At 38.6% G+C, this 20,755-nt stretch overlaps 1 protein-coding gene and 1 pseudogene across 4 annotated transcripts in view; one reads left to right on the forward strand and one right to left on the reverse strand.

Moving 5' to 3' along the window:
• Window positions 1–7,977, reverse strand: part of FBXO38 (F-box protein 38) — a 117,798-nt gene extending 109,821 nt beyond the window's left edge. For all 4 annotated transcript variants that reach the window (XR_006354898.1, XM_043986157.1, XM_043986159.1 and 1 more), the window contains exons 1-2: window positions 7,923–7,977; window positions 7,734–7,823 (exon numbers count right to left, since the gene is read on the reverse strand). The gene's annotated coding sequence lies outside the window, so the exon portion shown is untranslated. The remainder of the gene's footprint in view (window positions 1–7,733; window positions 7,824–7,922) is intronic.
• LOC122738862 lies at window positions 1,208–19,662 on the forward strand (annotated as a pseudogene).
• The last annotated feature ends 1,093 nt before the right edge of the window (window positions 19,663–20,755 follow it).

Here is a 20,755-nt window from a genome sequence, read left to right on the forward strand (position 1 = left end):
CCTAATATTGAATTTAACTCTTTTGATTACTGTATCATAACACTGAGCCTACAATCCATTAACACTTCCCAAGGGTCTCATTCAAATAACTTGCTATTTGTGAAGCTCCTCCATCTAGTACTTGTAAAATTGATTTTTTAAAATTCCTAGTAGAAGAAATTACTTTTATTTCTACTGAATTTCATCTTATTAAATATGGTTGAGTTATCTAGTCTGTCACGATTGTGTATGGATCTAAGTTCTTCCAGTCAATGTAATGTAACGGTACCATTAGAAAACTCAAGGTGTTTTTTATTTATGCCTTTTTATCCATTATACTAGAAACATTCTTCCAAGGTGACATGCACCCATTAAGAATTGCTTTTAGGGTCCAGAGATTCAACCAGTTTCAAATCCACCAAAACTGTACTGCTATCTAGTTTACATTTCTCCAAATATAAACAAGTAGAGTAATATGTCTTTTCTCACTAATTTTGTGGAACAAATCTAATTTAATTGATAATTCTATTAAGATTTAACAGGGGTATAAATCTAAAAGTTTTTCATGAGTTAAAAAGATGAATTCGACTGTAAAACAAGGTGTTTTACTGAGGTGTTTTATAGTGAGGGTATTATAATGTTAAAATAAAGTATTATACTGAGGTTATATGGGTGTTATAGTGAGGCAACAGTTCATGTAAAAAAGATCTATGTTTTAGATCTGAAAGCACACTGAAAGCCCAAAACACAACACCACTTTAAGCAATGTTGACACCGGCGTACTATAAAATGGTGAAGACTATAAACAGGTTTATCTCAAAGAAAAAAAAATCCAGCAACAAATAGTAGAAGAAAAACATACAAAAGTTTAGGGATACCTAGTTCAACTAGATCATGCTTACAGTATTTATAAATGAAACTATAAGGACAAATAGATATGATGTGGAAAAAAAATCTGCCAGCATTTCTAGAGTAGTCTAGTCTTAACATGAATGACTGTGCAACAACCAAATATGGACTCATCATGTTACTACTCATTCATATAACTGCTCAATGTTTTATATGACAAAGAAGAAATGTTACAGCAGGAGATGAAATTAGGAACAATGGGGCCTTACACACAGACATAAAAAAGAAAAAAAAATCTATGCTGTTATACAATTTGAAAGGTAGATAGGGATTAATTCTCATGATATCTAAAAAAGAAGTTTCCAAAAGAATGTATAAGATGCGATTTGGTGGGTTTTCTGAGACTTCTCAGAAGATATATGAAAGCTCTAATCCATTTGCTTACTTTAGCAACACCCATATCAAGGATATCCTTGATGAAAACATGAAACCGGTAGAATCAGGCTTCACAAATAACTTTCTATAAAAGAACACATTTTAACTTACACAATTGCCTATGGAAAAGAGTTCACTGATATTGATTCCATATATATGTACATATACACACACACATACATATATAAACAAAATGAAGCCTTAAAGTTTCTTTTCTAACAAACTTTCTGCCTTGCAGTCAGTTCTGCGATGTCTGTTTTGAAAATGCAGATTTGCTCCAATCCAACTGATAGATTAAGAAACAATTTGAGAACTTGAATTTTTAGTATACTTACGAGAGATTTAATCTTAGAAGAAGAGTGAGAACACAAAAAATTGTATCAGTTCACAATAACTCACAAACTGCAACACTGCCAAAGCCTACTTCCAAAAGCAAACTTCAGGTATTTTCATGATAAAGTGCTATATTTATAGTGCTTTTTTTTTGGAGGGGGGGGAGGCAATGGGGGTTAAGTGATTTGCCCAGGGTCACACAGCTAGTAAGTGTCAAGTGTCTGAGGCCAGATTTGAACTCACGTCCTCCTGACTCCAGGGCCGGTGCTCTATCCACTGCGCCACCTAGCTGCCCCCTATTAGTGCATTCTTTGGTGCAACAGGAGCTGTGGATGAAGGACAGTTTAGGAAGTCCTCTCTCAGCTCAGTGGAACTGGCCAAGCAGTAATCAAAGACACCAACAGTATTTATATTATTTCTTATCCATTACATATCCATAAAACTGTACTACCATTTTTATCGAGTTCCTATCTTTTTCATAATGTGTCACTAATGAAGTTTTTGAATGTTATTTCCTTAATCCCATTTTTCTATAAGCCCTGTGTTTTTATTGCATGATTTTGCATAGTATAATGAATTTTAGGAATGCATATGTTGTTATAACAGAACTTACTGTATTAAAATTAGCAAGATTACTCAATAAAATCAACCAGAAAGATAACTTCTATGATTTCTAACTATTAACACAAAGTAAAAATAAAAAGGACAGTGTTCATCGGTATTATAGAGGATACCCTATACAAAGTCATAATTGAAGTGACATTCTCTAGGTTTCTGTCTGTAGAAGATATTGTTCAGACTGCAAAAGTATTGAAACAGTTAAGAACTTCTTCAATGGAATAGTCACTCAAGACAAAAATCAGTTAATACACACTGGAAAAATTAAGCATATTGTCCAGATTATGACACTCAGAGGGCTGGGCATCTTCCTGAGTTAGTCCATCAGTGCATATATCTTGAAAGGCACATGAGATGAACAGAATGGAATTGGAAGAGAGAAGGCTAGACTGGATTAGGAAAAACCGTACAGTACTTTTAATAATCTTAAATTTCCCTATGATCTGGGAAAAATCTAAATTATAGGTGACCCAAAGGGCAATGAAAACAACAACAAATGTTTACAGGATGCTTAAAGTATACTATCATACTTAAGCCTCACAACAACCATAAGGTGAACACCACAGGTATTATCCTCATTTTGTAGATGAAGAAACAAGCTCAGTGAAGTGACTTGTTCAGGATTATACAACTACCAAGTGACAGGAGATTCTAGCCCTGGCCCAGACCCCCAGTGCAGCCTTCTAGCACCTAACCCTGCTGCTTCTCCCAAAGACCAAAGGTATGTGTAAGGAGGTGACATTACCAAGGACTTGTAGATACTAAGTGCTATAAATGGCATCAAGGACAGGTATGACAGGAAAACAGGAAGGGCCAGTCACTTAAGAGAAAGATGGAGAGCCCGAAAGCTGCCCTGGGATCCCCAAAATATAGGAGTATTCATGAAAAGACACAGAAAATAAAATCCAGGCTAAGGAGCATGGGATCTGCTCTGGTGCAGGGAGTATCCACCCTGATGTGGTGCAGAGAAAACGCACACTGATGTGACTGATCCCAGATCCACTAAAGAAGGGTTCAGAAGGAGGAAGGTGCTTGTCCCAACAGAGCCTGTACTGCTTAGACCCTCTTTGTAGTCATCTGCAAAATTCTAGGAACTGTGTTTCAGGAGTACTGTTGAAAAATGGAAATGAATCCAGAGGAAGGGAAAAAAGGATGCTACAAGAACTGGAAACCAGGCTATACAAAATCAACTGGGTGAACTAGGGAGGTTTAGAGGGAGATAAGTAGCTGTGCTGTGGCAGGGAGATTGGATTTGTTCTGTTTGGCCTCAAGAGGCCACAAGTACAAATTATAGGAATGAAGATGTGAGTTTGGTATGACAAAAAACCTCACTAAATACACCTGACCAAAAGTGGAATGCGCCACCCCAGGAAGCAGTGGTTTCCCTAAGACAAAATATCTTCAAGTTGATTAGAAGTAAATGAATAGCCACTTAGCAGGGATAATATAAAAGGGACTCAAGTTCAGACACAGATGAAACTAGATTACCTTAGAGATCGCTTCTAACAGAGAATCTACAGGCTCTATTATGTTACAATACATTAAAGATCTTCCTCAGGAACTTTTTAGATATCTTTGTCCCTGAAATAAATAACCTCATACTGTTGGGTTCTGAGTTTGTGCACCTGTTTGCTATAGTTTGCCAGCAACCTCCATTTGCTTTTTGTAGACATTAATCAATGCTGTTAGCATGCCTACTTCTAGCAACATTCTTCATCTTATCCCTTATCGCATTTTCTGCTTCCAATCTGATATACCTTATAAAAGCAGATAACTGAGTTTATGAGAAATGTGCCTACAAAAGTATTACATAAGCCTTGAGTAAGGACCCAAGGCGGTCCTTTCTCAGAAGAAAGTTCTGGGATTAAATGCTTGCTTTGCATGTTTGGAACCCTGTTCTACTTCGTCTCTGGTATTTAATCAGATTCTAGGCAAGTAAGAGATTTCTAGGTTTAGTTTTGTTTATTAAAATAACTTTATTCTTTGAAACAAGGATTGTACTGTCCTGCCACAAATCATTTGGTCACCCCTCTCTCAATCTGATCACTCAATCTATCACCCACCTCTCTCGATTTGATCACTAAATTCTTTTCACCCTACCCCCATTTGACAATAAATGTAGTTATCTTCCCCCCAGGTACCATCTAAGCATAAACACTATCCATTGCCTTCTTATAAGTAAGGTTTTCCTCACTAGGTAACCATAGTACAGGCCTGGCACAGTAGAAAGGGCATAACTTGAATTCAGAAGACCTAGATTCAAATTCTGGTCCTGTGACTTTACTAGCATGATACGGGAAGAGTCAACTGCTTTATCTGGACCTTAGTTTCTTCCTTTGTTAAAATAGAAAACTGGACTAGATGATATTTAATATTCCTTCCAGCTTCCATTCCTTCTTACCTGTCTGGTAAGATTAGATTCCTCTAAACCCAAATGGAGAGAGGGCTTCACCAAAAGAAAATCATCAATACAAAGCAGTCTGCCCACATATTGCCTACATGTTGTTCTCCTTGAGCTACTACTATTAAAAGCACAAACCTTATCAGTCTAAATCCAGCCTATACTTTTCTCCCCAAAGCTGACTCCTATCAAACCTAATTGTATGGGTTTTTTTTTGGGGGGGGGGGGGTGTATGTATTTTTCCTTGCAAAGACCCATCATTTTAGGGACATGACCCATATTCAAAGAAAGAGTGTCCTGAAAACAAAACCAGAATTATAATTTGTCCAAATACTTGTCACTGCAAACCCTCAAAAGATAGCCTTTAAACTTCCTTAAAGACTCAAATCATCCAATTTTCTACCACAAACTCTGACATTACAAAATCAGAACTGAAAGAAAAAGCAGGTCAGATGGTTGAAGCTATAACTAAACACAAACCTCCTCTATAACAGCCTCTTCCAGGAGACCTCCCTCGCTGCTAGAGATACTAACACTCATACAGTAATGCTTCTAATGTCTTGACTAGTGCTACTCATCCATACAACTTCTCCCTGAACTCTCCAGTCTGCTCTCTAATAAGGATCTCCTATTCCTCCAATTTACCCATACCATCACTACTTCTGATTCTTTCTCTTCACCCTCAGCAAGACCTCTACAGCTTTTTTCCAGTTTATTAAGCCCTTAAGAAAGGGAGTGAAATCCCAAATGAGATGCTAAGTTAGCATCTAGCTTTCCTCAACATGTCACTGGGCCTAGACAAATTCTAGCCATAAATACTGAAAGAAATCATGACTGAATGGATAGGTACCCCACAGGCCTGGAGACAGACAAGTGGTGTCTCAATGTTCAAAAAGGGGAAGATTTGCTATTCAAGAAAACTGGGCATACAAGTACTACTTCTGTGATAATGGAATGACCTCATTTTAGGTCTCTTCTAATGGGAACCTGTCTTGCTCTCTACTTTTCTGTAAAACAAGACTCTTCCAAAACATAACTTTTCTTAGTATTTTCTTTGAAAACTGGAGTTATCCTCCTATTCTATTGAGCTTGAAAAAAAAAAGATGTCTTTCCTACCCTGTTGTTTCAAGGCTTTTTTATTCTATTCTTTCAAGGCCCATGTTAAACATATTGTTTAATGATTAACGATCCAGATTATGTCTCCCCTACCACAGATTCACATCCTCCTACCTTGTATAACTAATAATGATGATAAGAAGTGTTCATATTCATATAGCTCCTTATAGCTTACAAAGCACTTTTCCCACAATTATATCAGGTTGTTCTGCCTGGCATTTCTCCTAATTCTCTTTCATTCTGGAAACAACTCATAATGTAATAGGATTTAGAGCCAAAAGATTAACTAGTATAACCTCCTTATTTTACAAATGAGGAATATGAGGTCCAGAGTAATTTACCCATGCTTATAGTATCAGAGCTACAAATTCAAGCAAAGATCCTCTTATTTAAAACATATTCCCTTTTCCATTACACCAATTTAACCCTCACTTTCTGTGGTGAGAACACCTCCTCCTTCATTAATGTTGTCTGTATCTGGAGATCTTTACAATTTCTGAACTTCAGATATAGGCACACTCTTACCTTAAAAATCTTCCATTCTCAATTCCTAAATTCAATACTCCCTCTTTCACATGACAACAATTCCCCAGGTGTGATTACCTTTCATTAGTACAAATCTTTCAAAATTTAGAAGCAACCAAACATATAGTTCAAATTAGTGAACTTGATAATTCCAGATATTGGATACCAAACTCTGCTTTTCCCATGCCAACGGTCCGAGCCTATTCCTATATCCTTCCAATGTTCTTCAACTGAAAAAGGGATTAGGAAAATATTATTTGTATACAAAGAACAGAACTGGAACCAGTGAGTAGAAATTATATGAAGGCAGGTTAGAGGCCAATATAAGAATCTCCTAACAATTAGAATAATACTAAAGTGGAGGTCACTATCTTGGAGGGGCATCGGCTCACCATCTCTGGAGGTTTTCAAGCACAGGGTGGATGAGCAACCATTTGTCAGGGAGGCTTTTATTAGGATTAATAAAGGGTTTGACTTATGATTCTGCGATCCTCGATTTAATTTCCTGGTCTCTTCAGTAAATTCTATTTTTTTTAAAAGTCCCAATTAAATCATCTTGTCTACTGGCTACTTAATTTTTATCTCTTTTTCTAGTTTATTACAATGTCAATCAGTCCAAAATCAGTAGGCAGAGATAAAGATAAATAAGATATAGTCCCTGCCCTCTGGAGCTCATCGTCTAGTAAGAGAAATAAAGACAGAAATAACTACAAAATAGCGTGGAATATAGTGACTGGAAGAATGGTACATTCAAATTTCGATCAGGATTTAAGGGGGAAAGATGGCTTCTGACTCACAATGAAAACTCATGGCATTTGAACTGGACCTTGAAGGTTAAAATTCCAATTAGTGGAATTGTCAACGTTAACACAGAAGCCCATGAAACATCAGTCTCTGAAGAGCCCTTTGAGACCATCTAATCCACCATTTCCAAAACTGTTTCATGCAAGGTAATGGAGAGTTCTTGGCAAAAGTTTCAAGGCTTCTGATATTTTTCATAAAGATGAAATGACGTACTTTTTTTGTTTTTTAAAAAATCTCATGTAGAACACATTTCCATAATTTTGCTCAAAGATTTCCTCAACTCACTGATCATGAGGATCACACTTTTACTCTGCTTGGTCTCAGTCCTTCCCCTCTCTTCCTGTCTTCCTTATCTATTGCAGCCTAGGTGTCCCCTCGCCCCGAGTCTGCGTCCTTCTCCCATCTGTGCTTCTCACTACTCCCCATCCCCCCTCTTCGCTATGCAGGTGTCCGGGTCCCACTGTCCACTGTCCCCATCCCCGCCTGTTCCTCCGCCCCGTTTGTGCCCTTCTCCCACCCGGATCTCCAAGGCTGCCCTCGATCTCCTGTCCCTCCTACCCCCGCCCCCGGCGTGTCCTGGGCTCCCTCAGTCCGAGGGAGACCCCAGCGCGCCCCCTCCCCGCTTCCCTTGGGTCTCCCGGCCATGACAGCGGGGCTCCCCCTCCCCCATTACCGGGAGCCCGAAGGCCGAGGCTGCGGCGGAGGCTGCGCGGAGCTGGGCCCGCGGGAGGACCATGTTCCGGCTCCGAGGCTGCAGCTGCGTCTGTGGGGGAGATACAAGGGGAGACACGGGCTCAGCAGAGGGCGAGTCGCCCTGCCACGCCCGGAAGTGGAGCCTCCGGCAGCTTTGCCGGTACCTCACCTGTCCGGCGGCCTCCTGTCTGTTATTGTGGCTCAGGAAGGGGGAGGGAGGGAGGGAGGGAGAGAGAGAGAGAGAGAGAGAGAGAGAGAGAGAGAGAGAAAAAAAAAAACACCCGGCAAACACTTCCGGCTCCCCCACCGCGCCGCTTCCTTTTCCGTCTCTGCCTACAGTCACTTCCGGGGCGGGGTTAAACAAGGCTGCCATGTTAAGAGTGTCGTCTCGTTGACGAGACAACGACAACATGTTGAGTGTGGCGGAAGTGGGCGTTAAATTATCCGGGAAAAGAGTTGGTTAGCCCTGGGGTCTTCTACTGGCCCTGCTACAGAAGCACTGTGAAACCTTGTGAGGGTCACCTTCCCTCTCTGGGCTTCAGTTTTCCGCATCCGTAAAACGGAGAAGGACTTGGCCTAGATGTAGTCAGTCCGAGGTGATGAAATGAACCCCGCCAAGGAGTTGGGAGATGTGAGTGCTTGTCCCATCGTTTATTCTTCTCTCTAAAATGAGAGGGTTGGACTTCAGGAACTCTAAGGTCCCTTCCAGCTCTTTCCTATGATTTCTTAAGTAAATCCGTCAACATTTATTAAGCGCCTACTATGTGCCAGGCACCTGAGGCAAGCTCTGGAGTTTGTCAACGCAACAAGGCCCTTTATTGGAAGCCTCAGGACAGCCTTTTACACGTGAAATCTCAAATTGAGACGTCCCTAGTGCTTAGCTCAGACGTCCCCTTCCCTCCCTTGGGCCTCAGTTTCCCCATCTGTAAAATCAGAGGCTTGGACTAGATGAGCATTAAGGTCCCCTTTCCCTTTAAATCCTTCCTTTTTTATAAACCCATTCCTTCTGGAGGCAACTCATTGCACTTGGGGACCGTTCAGTTTGTTTAAAACGATTTTCTTAGGTTGCCTCTCAGCAATTGCCACCATTGCTTCTACCTTTGACCTTTGCGCCCAAATGGAGCAAATTCAAGCTCATTCTCTCTTCCACTTGACAGCCCTTCGAATATTTGATAACAGGTCTCATGTTCCCTCTAAATCTTAAATCTGCCCTTCTCTAGAGCAAAGCTTCTTAAATTGAGAGTCTCAACCCCATAGGTCCAGTAACTGAATGTGGGGGTTGGGAACAATTTGGCAACAGTAAAAGGTTATGTCTACCTATTTTTTGTACCTATATACCCGTTGGCATCGTAAAAATTTCTCCAATGAAAAGGGTCCAGAGGAAAAAGTTTTAAGAAACCCTGCTCTGGGGTCTAGCTCCCCATTTCCTTTCCCAGCCTTTGTATGTAATTATAATCTATGGTCCCTCACCATCCTTCTTGCGTGCTAAAGCCTTTCTGTATACTTTCTAAAATGTGGCAACCTAAAATTTCTCCCCCCAATTCTGTTAAATTTTCATGGAATCTCTACTTAGATTTCATCTAGGCCACCCCATTCTTGAAGAGTAAACATGTGAGTAGGTGTTTTTCCATTCTTTGTATTTCTATCCCATGTGTCTGGCATATAATAGATGATTAATAAATGCTTATTGGTTGATTTATTACAGGGTGGTTTGTCTTGCCTAAGTTCACACGAATTAATAGTAGACCTGGGATTTGAACCCACATTGCCGATTTCAATTCTACTGCTTTTTTCTGCAGTATAATTGCTCATTAATTTATTGGCCACGCTGCTTTTATTTCTCGGAATTTCTCCAGTACAGAATGGTAACTTCCTTCCTTCTCTGAATCCATAAATGAATTTGAATTTGCATGTCCAAGGCCCTTATGCAAAAGATCCCTATCCTCCTTCCCCTTACAGTGTGGTTGACATTTTGCAGCATGTTTCTCTGATGAAGGCTTCATTTCTCAATCATATAGGTAACTGAGCCAAATTTAGAAAAATAAGAGTCATTCCCCAGTCAATAAATCATCAAAGTATATGAACAGGCTCTTTTCAGAAGAATAAATCAAAGCTGTCAGTAGTCATATTTTTTAAAAAGGCTCTAAATCATTATTGATTAGGGAAATGCACATTAAAACAATTCTGAGATACTACCTCACACCCATCTGATTGGCCCACATGAGAGAAAAGGAAAATGACAAGTGCTGGCAGAGATGTGGAAAAATCAGGACACTAATGCATTGTTAATGGAGTTGTGAAGGAGTTCAATCATTCTGGAGAACAATTTGGAACTAAGTCCAAAGGGCTAAAAACTGCATACCTTCTGACCCAGCAATACCTCTACTAGGGGTGTATCCCAAAGAGATCAAAGAAAAGGGAAAAGAACTTATTTGTGTAAAAATATTTATAGCAGCTCTTTTTATGGTGGAAAAGAATTAAAAATCAAGGGGGTACCCATCAATTGGGGAATGGTTGAACAAGTTGTGGTATATGACTGTGATAGAATATGATTGTGCTATAAGAAATGACAAACAGGATGGTTCTAGAAGAACCTGGGAAAACATAAACTGAAACAAAGTGAAGTGAGCAGAACCAGAACATTGTACAAAATAACAGCAATATTGTGAGGATGATCAAATGTGAAAGACTTAGCTACTCTGATCAAGTACTACATTGATCCAAGACAATTCCAAAGGACCCATGACAAAAAATGCTATCCACCTCCTTAGAGAGAACTGATGAACTCTGAATACAGATTGAAACATACTCTTTTTTGACTTGATAAAAATTTTCATATGTTTGTATTTTCTTTTGCAATATGGCTATTATGGAAATATTTTTTGCATGACCTCATATGTACAATCAAAATCAAATTGCTTGCCTTCTTATGGATGGGGGAAGGGCAGGAGAGAGAATTTGGAATTCAAAATAAAAAAAAATGATTGTTAAAATTTTTTTACATGTAATTGGCAAACTTTATTTAATAAAATAAAAATATATTTTAAAAAAAGACTTTAAGAAATAAACTAGTGCCTTCCAAGGTAACATATCACTGAAGGTAGAGACAATTGAGAATTAACATCTATAGCTCATATCTACCAAGACTTACCTATTGCTTCCCAACAGAAAATATGCTTTTCCATTCACCCAGGATACCTACCAAATAATAATTCACATTTGTATTGTGCTTTAATGATTCCAAAGAACTTCATGTACCATTATGTCATCTAATGCTCTCTTAACAGCCTTGTGATTGATTGATAAGATAGACAGACAGACATATATGTAGATACGAGTTGTGTGTGTATATGTGTGTGTGCCCCTCAAAAAGAGGCAAGGATAAATATCTCTAGCATCTCCTCCCCCTTCCCTTCTCCAAGGGAGACTTTAATTTAAGGTGCTGGGAGAGGAAGCAATTTGCTCTCCTCAGAGAGAGAGAGGGTATTGGGGTAAAAACATATTTATCTCATCCCTTAAATATTGTTTTTAGGGTATATAAGTCTTATGTTCAAGCTAAATATCTGATTGCTATTTCTTAAGGGTTCCAGGAAGCCCCAAGCTTTATATCCAAGGGTGAACCCACTTCCCACCAAATACCAATTTCATAATGAACACATAACAAATAGCAAAGAAATCCATTTATCCAAGTAAATAGTATATATTCCTATACATATATTTTTTTGATGAATGAAAAGCTTAAGAGACTTAGTTTCTGGATAATTAATTATGGCTAGTGAATAATTAATAAAAAATATGGTTGGCTTTCTGTCCTAAACCAAAGAAGAATCTTGGGGGCCTCTTAATGCTTAAAAAGTCTTTGGAGGGGCAGCTAGGTAGCACAGTGGATAAAGCACTGGCCCTGGATTCAGGAGGTCCTGAGTTCAAATTTGGCTTCAGACACTTGACACTTACTAGCTGTGTGACCTTGGGCAAGTCATATAATCCTCATTGCCCTGCCAAAAAAAAAAAAGTCTTTGGAAAAGGGGCTATACCTGAGGGAGGAAATCCACTCTTATTGGTTAACAGTGAGGGGGTGGACATGTTAATGAGGAAGTAGACAAATTTTCAGCTCCTTCTGCAGAGAGCATGAGCTAATCATGAGACTCAGCTGCCTCCAAAAATCTGTGCAACTCTTCCCCAATGGTCCTATATTAGGACCACTCAGCACTTGTGTTGATAGTCACTCATACACACTAACCTTTCAAATTCCTCAGTCTTCTCAAAACCCACAGCCTTTTATGATGTATAGGAAATGGCTTCACCCTGGATCTCAACACTACCCATAAGTGCTCTGTTTCTATGATCAAAACCTCCAAAATTCACTGATAATCTGTCATCCCATGTTCCCTGTGGCTTACTCTTACTAAATCCATTCATTCATTTCAAATCAATAAGTATTAAGTATCTATTATGTGCCAAGCACTGGGGACACAGATTCAAAAAAGAATGATCCCTACTCCCAATGAGCTTCCGTTCTAATGAGGACAACAAATACTAAATGTAGATGTATGAGATAAATAGGAAGGAAGGAAGGAAGGATGGATGGAAGGAAGGAAGGAAGGAAGGAAGGAAGGAAGGAAGGAAGGAAGGAAGGAAGGAAGGAAGGAAGGAAGGAAGGAAGGAAGGAAGAGAGAAATTGTTAAATAAAAGATATGATCTGACAGAAGATCAGGGAAGGCTTCATGCAGAACTTCTGAACTTCATGCAGAAGTATCTGAACTTCATCTTAAAGAAAGTGAAGGACTCAGATGTGAGGAGGGAGTGCATTCCAGGCACAGGCACCAATGCAATGGCACAGAGATAGGAGATTGAGTATCACGAGTGAGGAACAGAGAGAAGGCCAGATCTCCACTCCAGAAGGGAGAGTAATCTCTAGTGAAGTAGGAAAAGTAGGCAGGAGGTTGTGCAAGCCTTTAAAAACTAAGCAAAATAGTTTATATTTTATTCTAGAAGAAACAGGAAACCACTGGAAATGGTTGAATAGGAAAGCCTTCCAGTTCTATCTGCACCTGAAGAAAATCTAATGAGTGGTTGCCCCAAATTAGAAGCTTTAGCAAGAGTTTAGACTTTTAAGAATTTATTAAAGAGCAATCAGAAGTTGGTGAGAGAGAGAGGTAAAGATCTAACTATTATCTCTAAGAGACCCCAGCATCCAACCTGCCATACCAAGGTCAGGAACCCAAAAGACCCCAACGCTTTCTTCCTCCTCCCAGAAGCCTCCTCTCCATCAGGAAACAGGCCACACACACACACACACACACACACACACACACACACACACACACACACACACACACACACAGAGCTCCAAGCTAATTGGTTGGCAGCCCTGATTGATAGAACTAACAGGCAGCTCTACAGATGCAAGTTCCTGATGCTGGGCAGCTTCCAGACGCTAAAGTGACATGGCTTCCGAATCACATGCTCTCCTCATGGCAGAGCCTCCCTGAAATATTTCTCCAGCAGGGGGTGCCATTCCAATTCTCACAAATATCAACTAGGCCCACCTCTCACCAAGTTAATCTTTTTACTCCTCCCCAGTTGATCGCCTGTGCCACTCCCCATGCACAGTAGTTGTTATAAACATTCTCTTCTTTCCCAAAGTCTCCCAGATGTGTCCCTTCTTGAAGCCCTCTACTTGAGGCTATTACCTCTTGTTTTACTGACAAAATTAAGACTATTTACTGTGAAATCCTTTCTCCTTTCCTTCATCTCAAAACATCATTCATCATCTTACATTCTAATTGTCCTTTGTTCCATTTACGAGAGTAATGAAATGACTCTTCTTTCCCTAGTTAACCCCTTTTTCATGAGCCCTTGATCTCATCATTCTCCACTACTGCCACTTCCACCTTAACTTCAGTTTCTCCCTCTTTACTGGTTCTCTCCCCACTGCCCTCAAACATACCAAAATCTCCCCATCCTTGAAAAACTTTCACTAGACTTTAACCGTGTACTCTGAATATCACCCTAGATCTCTCTGCCTTTCTCAGCCAAAGTCCTAAAAAAGTTGCCTACTTATTCAACTCTCACTAATTCCTTGACTATTCATTTAGGCTCATTACTCAACTGAAAAGTCTCTCTCCAAAAATGAGCTCTTAATTGTCTAATATTATTTCCCCCCTCCCCCCAGTCCTTGTCCTTCTTGTCATCTCTGTAGCATTTGACACTACTGACCAACTTTCCCTCCTATATACCTTCTCCCAGTTTTTGTGGCACTACTATCTCTTGATTCTTCCCTTACCTGTCTGATAGGTCCTCCTGTCTCTTTTTGTAATTTACCATCTCTATGTTACCTCCTAATTCTTAGTGTACTGCAAGGGTCTTATATCATCCTCTCTCTCTCTCTCTCTCTCTCTCATATTTTCTCATATATTACATCAGTTCCCATGACCTTAAATATATCTCTATGCAGATAACTCACAGATTTATATATTCTGCCTGTCTTTCTCCTGAGAACCAGTCCTACATCATGAGCTGCCTGTTGGAAATTTCAACCTATATGCTCCATAGACATCTTAAACTCAATATGTTCAAAATAGAAATAATTATCTTTCCTCCAAAACCCATTTCACTTCCACTATTCTTCTTGTCTTTCAAATTTGTAATCTTAACATTATCCTCAACTCCTCACTCTCTCTTACCCAACATATCTAATTATTTGCCAAATCCTGCAATTACTGCCTCCATGCCATCTCTCTCATTGTGTCCATTCTTTCTTCTGACACAGCTTGGTTCAGACCCTTGTTGACTCTTGTAGCAAAGTGATTTTGAAACCTGTCTCTTCATTCCTGGGGCTAATGTTTTATCTACTATACCACCCCTCTGTTGTTAGCCACCTAAAGAGCTGTATTTTTAGCCTTTCATTTTGTTATGTACTATTTCTGTTTGTGTTTTATTCCTGTACTAGACTTAGGGCAGGGATTTTGTCTCATATAAGCTAATCTTCCCCAAAATACTTAGCATAGTGTTATGTACACAGTAAATATTTAATAAATATTTGTTGAATGAGTGAGTAAATTTATTGTGAAGTATATTTGTCCCCATAAAATGTTTTAAGTATCCAGTGATTCAATTTCAGGACATGCAATATTCAAACTCAACACCAGGTGGTGGATTATGTCAAGATATGTCAAAGATATGTCAAAGTTAGTCTCTTGAGGAAGATAGCCAATATTTCTATCCATATTTCTAGTAGAAAAAGGCCAAATGGGACAATCATAGCCCAGCAGTAAAGAGGATGGGGACTGGGATACCATTTAGTCCAACCCATTAACTTTGTAGGTAAAACTGAAGCCTCTAGAGGTGATATGATTTGCCCAAGTTCCCGTAGTTACTAAATAGCAGAGCCAAGTTTTGAATCTCCATCCTTTAAGTCCAAATGCAGTGTACTTTCTAGTGTACCTCCCTGTGATTAGAGATTGGAGAGCTCCTCCCAGAACCTCCATTTAAGGATGGTGCCCAAGTCTGTCATCCTTTTGTTTCCCACTATGCTGCACTCTCCTGAACCTCTCCATTTTGCCCCCATGCTGACTACCTTCCCTCCTTTCCTTTCAACTTCTTATTGTGTTGCTTTTCCCATTAGAATGTAAGCTCCTTAAGGATATGAACTGTTTTTCATTTTGCTTGTATTTGTATCTCAAGCACTTTGCACAGTGCTTAATAAATACTTGTTAATTGTCTTACTGACTATACAATGCAAAATCCCAATTCTCTTGGCTAACTTCTAAACATAGGCCCCCACTCTCTTTGCTAGATCTTTTATATCTAATGATATTAGGAATAGTAGCTTCAATTTCTATATCACTTTTATAACTAAAAAATACTCTTCTCAAACCAACATCAAAGTTAGGAAATGTGTTATTCTCATTTTACAAAAAAGGAAACTGAATCTCATAGAAGTAAAATAATTTGCCTAAGATCTCAAAGCTAAGTGACAGGGCTAGGAGTTGAGCACACATGCTCTGCCTTTAGAGTTCTTTCTAGTGAAGAACACTTAAGATGTTTCTTCTTCCTGTGTGTGTATACACACACATATATTTTATTCATTTATTTATTTATCATGCACACACACACACACACACACACACAGAGTGTCCAGGTCTAAATGATCATTAATGTAACTTCTCTAAAAGAAGTGGAGTTAGTATTTCCCCATGAACCAAAAATGCTAAATTGTCATCACTGAAGACAATTGAAATAACATGTTATTTATCACCTATCACTTGGACTACTATAATAGTCTTCTAACTATTCTCCCGGCTTCCAAGCTCTGTCTCTCTCATCTCTGGTCTATTATGCACAGCTCTGGCAAAATAATCTTTATAGAGGCCTAACCATTCCACTCCCTTGATGCTCAAAATCCTTCTCTTTGCTTATAGAATTTCCCAATTTAGCCCACTCATTTGGAAAGTAGTCTAGCAGTAATTAGGCTTAGGCCAAAACCTTATATTATATTCTATAATATATTCTAAATAGATATATGACTTTATTATTTAAAATTACACTATAAAAATGGAAAATGAGTAAATTATATACTTGTTAAAGCTGTAAGTAAAATACATATTCTTAGCCAAACAAGATGAAGGCAATTATAAAAGATGAAATTGATAACTTTGATTACGTGAAACTGAAAAGTTTCTATACAAACACAATTGGTATACCTAGGATAAAAAGGAAAGTGGTCAAATGGAAAAAAAACCCCTTTGTTGTTTTGTTGTTTTCTTCTTTCTTGTGGTTTTTCCCTTTTATTCTGACTCTTCTTTCACATGATGGTAGATGTAGCAGGAGATTGTACATGTCCAAATTCTGTCCTATCCTTGACTTATATGTACTTTCACAGCTTCTCCATTAAAACGGCTGAATCCTACTCCTCATTTTCAGCTTGATCTTGAGGACTCTTTTGGAGGAGTAAGGTGCTGCTGCTGGACCTTATAGTCAAACCTGTAGTAAGTGTGGAGAATATGACAGAGGTAGATACAGCAGATCTCCTCAGTTGTTCTTTTTTTCTACAAGTAGTGCTGAATACACTCAGTAATGGCACAGACACTGGTCTCATCTTGAAATGCTCCACATAATATTGGTAATGAAGATCTGCATTCTGCATGATCTTGGTAAACAATTTATCCATCCTTTCCATGAGAGTTAGGATACAACCATAAACATGAAGTGGCTGCTCATCTACTAAATCCTTAGAGTGCTCATCTTCATCATCCATCTTCTTGAGGCACTTTCTCCAGATGGTGCCTCAAACTTCTTCAGGAAACACATGACACTAAGACCATCCTCAACCTTATCTGAAGAGAAAGAACATTCTGTGTCCTCATCTACAGACTGAGGATTCAGTAAATGATGAAGATTGGGGTTCAGATTCTACTTCTTCAGACTCTGACTCAGAAGAGAATAATGGGAAATATACTTTGCTGCTTTCTAAATTCCTTAAAGAAGAGAGCATTGGCAAGGAATAGGAAATTAAGGGCTTGACCATCAATTGGGAAATGGCTGAATAAGTTTTGGTATGTAATGGAATACTATTGTGCTATAAGAAATGATGAGCAGGCAGATTTCAGAAAAACTTGGAAAGACTTACAGGAACTGATGCTGAGTGAAGTGAGTAGAGCCAGGAGAACATTGTACACAGAAACAGCAACATTGTATAATGATCAACCATGATAGACTTAGCTCTTTCTAGCAATACAATGATCCAAGACAGTTCCAAAAGACTCATGATGGAAAATGCTCTCCACATCCAGAAGAACTATGAAATCTGAATATAGATCAAAGCATACAGTCTACTTTTTTGTTGTTTTGTTGTTTTCTTCTTTCTTGTAGTTTTTCCCTTTTGTTCTGATTCTTCTTTCACAACATGACTAATGAGGAAATATATTTAACATGACTGTACTTATATGACCTATATCAGATTGCTTGCTGCCTTGGGGAAGGCAGAGGGAATGGAAAGAGGGAGAAAAATTTGGAACTCAGAATCTTACAAAAATGAATGTTGAAAACTATCTTTACATGTAATTGGGAAAATAAAATACTATTTTAAAAAAGAAAACAAAACAAAAAAGAGATCACCATAGACAAAAAGGCTGCAGAGAAGTGAAAGGACAAAGCCAAGAAAAGTATTATTTAAAATCAAAATTCTTAGATGAGGAGAGGGGGAGGATGATAAAGAAGTGGGGTGGGGTTGGGGTGGGAGAGGGTTTAAGGCAGGGCACCATTCATCAAGCCTAGAGATGTTTGCCAAGGGAACAGAGATTACCCATGTAATTATAGTAAAGAAGCTGAATGAGATCCTGCAAACTCATGGCAAGAAAGGAACTGATTATGCAGCTCACATTGAGCTGTGGTAACTGATAGTTCAGATTGCAGCAGAAAATAATCTAGGGTAAGAAGTGACTGTTAAGATCAAATTCAGCATCATTGCTTCTCTCTATAACTACAACCCCAACCTGGCCATATACATGAAGCTAGAGATATGGTAGAAGTGCTTAGACTGCATCAATGAATTGATAAACATCCTATTTGAAAACCTTAACATCTTTATTGGATAGAATATCCTGGAAGAGTGAGAATCTATCCAACTGTGAGCAGCCACTTCATGTTTGTGATTATATCCTAACTCTCATGGAAAGGATGGATGAATTGTTTACTAAGATCATGCAGAATGCAGATCTTCATTACCAATATTATGTTGAGCATCTCAAGATGAGACCAGTGTCTGTGCCATTACTGAGTGTATTCAGCATTACTTGTAGGAAAAAGGAACAACTGAGGAGATCTGCTGTATCTACCTCTGTCATATGCTCCACACCTGATCAGGCTGAAAATGAGGGGTAGGATTCAGCTGTTCTGATGGAGAAGCTGTGCAAGTACATATAAGCCAAGGATCAGGCAGATAAAATTTGGACATGTACAATCCCATGCTACATCTACCATTATGCCTTTACTCTCATCAATACCAGGATTGAGACCTTATGCTCCTGAGCCACCTGCAGGAAAACATTCAGCATGCAGACCCTCCAAATTCTTTGTAACCATATCTTAGTGCAGTTGGACATCTGTGCTTTTTGCCAGGATCTAACCAAGGATGTGTGCATCATTGACAATCAGTCCAGTTGCCATTCTAAGGAACTACTAGGGCAGGGTCTATTGCTGAGGAGCAAAACCAGGAGTAGAAGACAGAGATTTGACACCAGGTGCTCTTCCACTTGCATATCAATGTATCTATTTAGTATCTGCCATGCTTCTAGAGATCCTATATATATGAAAGTGATGCTCAGAGGCACGTGATTAGCAAACAGATCCACTGCCAACTACAAGTGCATGAACAGCAATCCTTGCTTGATCCCCCTGAATCAATGAGAACATTTAGCAGCTACTTCTAAAGCCATGAATATGGGTAACTGGGAGATTTGCTACAGCTTTATTATTAAGGAGAAAATGAATGGAAAAGTATGGGATTTGTTCCCTGAAGCCAAAAAAAGTTGGTACCACGCTAGTTAGAAAAATCCATGAAGAGTTATTGTGTACCTATCTTTTCATCTATAGCAGTATCTATGATTTTATTAACGTGGAGACATTGTCTGATATATTCCAGTTTGATCTGTCCATTCTTCACTCCATATTAAGCAAAATGATAATCAATAAAGAGCTTATGGCCTCTTAGGACTTGCCAACATACTGCACTGAGCCCACAGCCCAGCAGAACCTATACCTGCAGCTAGAAGAAAATCTGAGTAGCTTGTACCAGGGTATCTATGGAGGTTATTTTAGAGACCAGAAAGATAGATATACAAAAAAATGAGGGTTGCTATATGCATAAGGGAGACTGTCACCAACAGCAGTCACAGACTTCCTACTGACCTGCTCAGGGCATGCAACTCCTAAAATATAACGTAAATCCAGAGTAATTAAAAGTCTATATTGTGTTGAAAAAAAAATTGTCTTGTTTGGGATGGCTCTTAGGAGGGCAATATTGGGAGAAATCTTGGTGATTAACATAACAAGATATCAATAAATAAATATATAAATATATGTGTATATATATATATACACATATATACACACACACACACACACACATATGTATAAAGATGCACTGAAAGGAATAGAATGAACTTCAGAGGGAAACACAAACAAGCAAGAAAGCTTTGAAAGTAACAAGTATTTATAAACAATTTTCTTTTTTTTTTTTATAAACAATTTTCTAAAAAAGCAATCAGTATATAACAGAGATTCTTGGATTCCCAGATAATCCTCTTTTTCTTTTCTACCTTGTATGAGGAAATGTTTACTCTGTGTTCATTAAATTCAGTATAAAAATGTTTTTAAAGATTAGCTAGAGTAGATTCTAGGTGAAATATACAAACCAAAGAGATTATGGCCTTTTTATGCCAGGTACCCAAGACTGGATCTAGTGCATGTGAGTCTAAAACTTAGAGTGACCTCATACCATGTACAGTGACCTCATGCCATGTGCTACATATATTTGCATATATTTGGTACGTATATTTTTATAAAAAATGCAAGTGGACAATGAGTTGAGCACAAAATAAAACAAAAGGAAGAGGATGGAATGGATCTCATGGAAATTCCAAAATTCTTCTTATTATCTTTAAACTTCTCTTAGATACCAAAAATCTCATATTTTTAATGTTATTTTTCTTTTGGTGATACTGTTGTATGACTGTGAATTTTGGTACACCATAGTTACTGAATTTAAAATGAAAATTACTAAATAGCAATGGAGAATTACATGGTGAGCAGGAGCAGAATGCAATATATTACAAACAATTATGAAGGAGAAACAGAATAAATGATACCATCAATGTTGGTCATGGGGCAACAGTAAGGAATATTCATTGGACAATACATGTACTCCATTGATATCTTCATGACATCACAATAAAGCCAGAAAATTCATGACCATGTTGGGTGGATCACTACAATGAGTTC

The sequence above is a fragment of the Dromiciops gliroides genome, chromosome 2 (assembly GCF_019393635.1).
Source record: "Dromiciops gliroides isolate mDroGli1 chromosome 2, mDroGli1.pri, whole genome shotgun sequence".
In the NCBI taxonomy this organism is placed as follows: domain Eukaryota; kingdom Metazoa; phylum Chordata; class Mammalia; order Microbiotheria; family Microbiotheriidae; genus Dromiciops; species Dromiciops gliroides.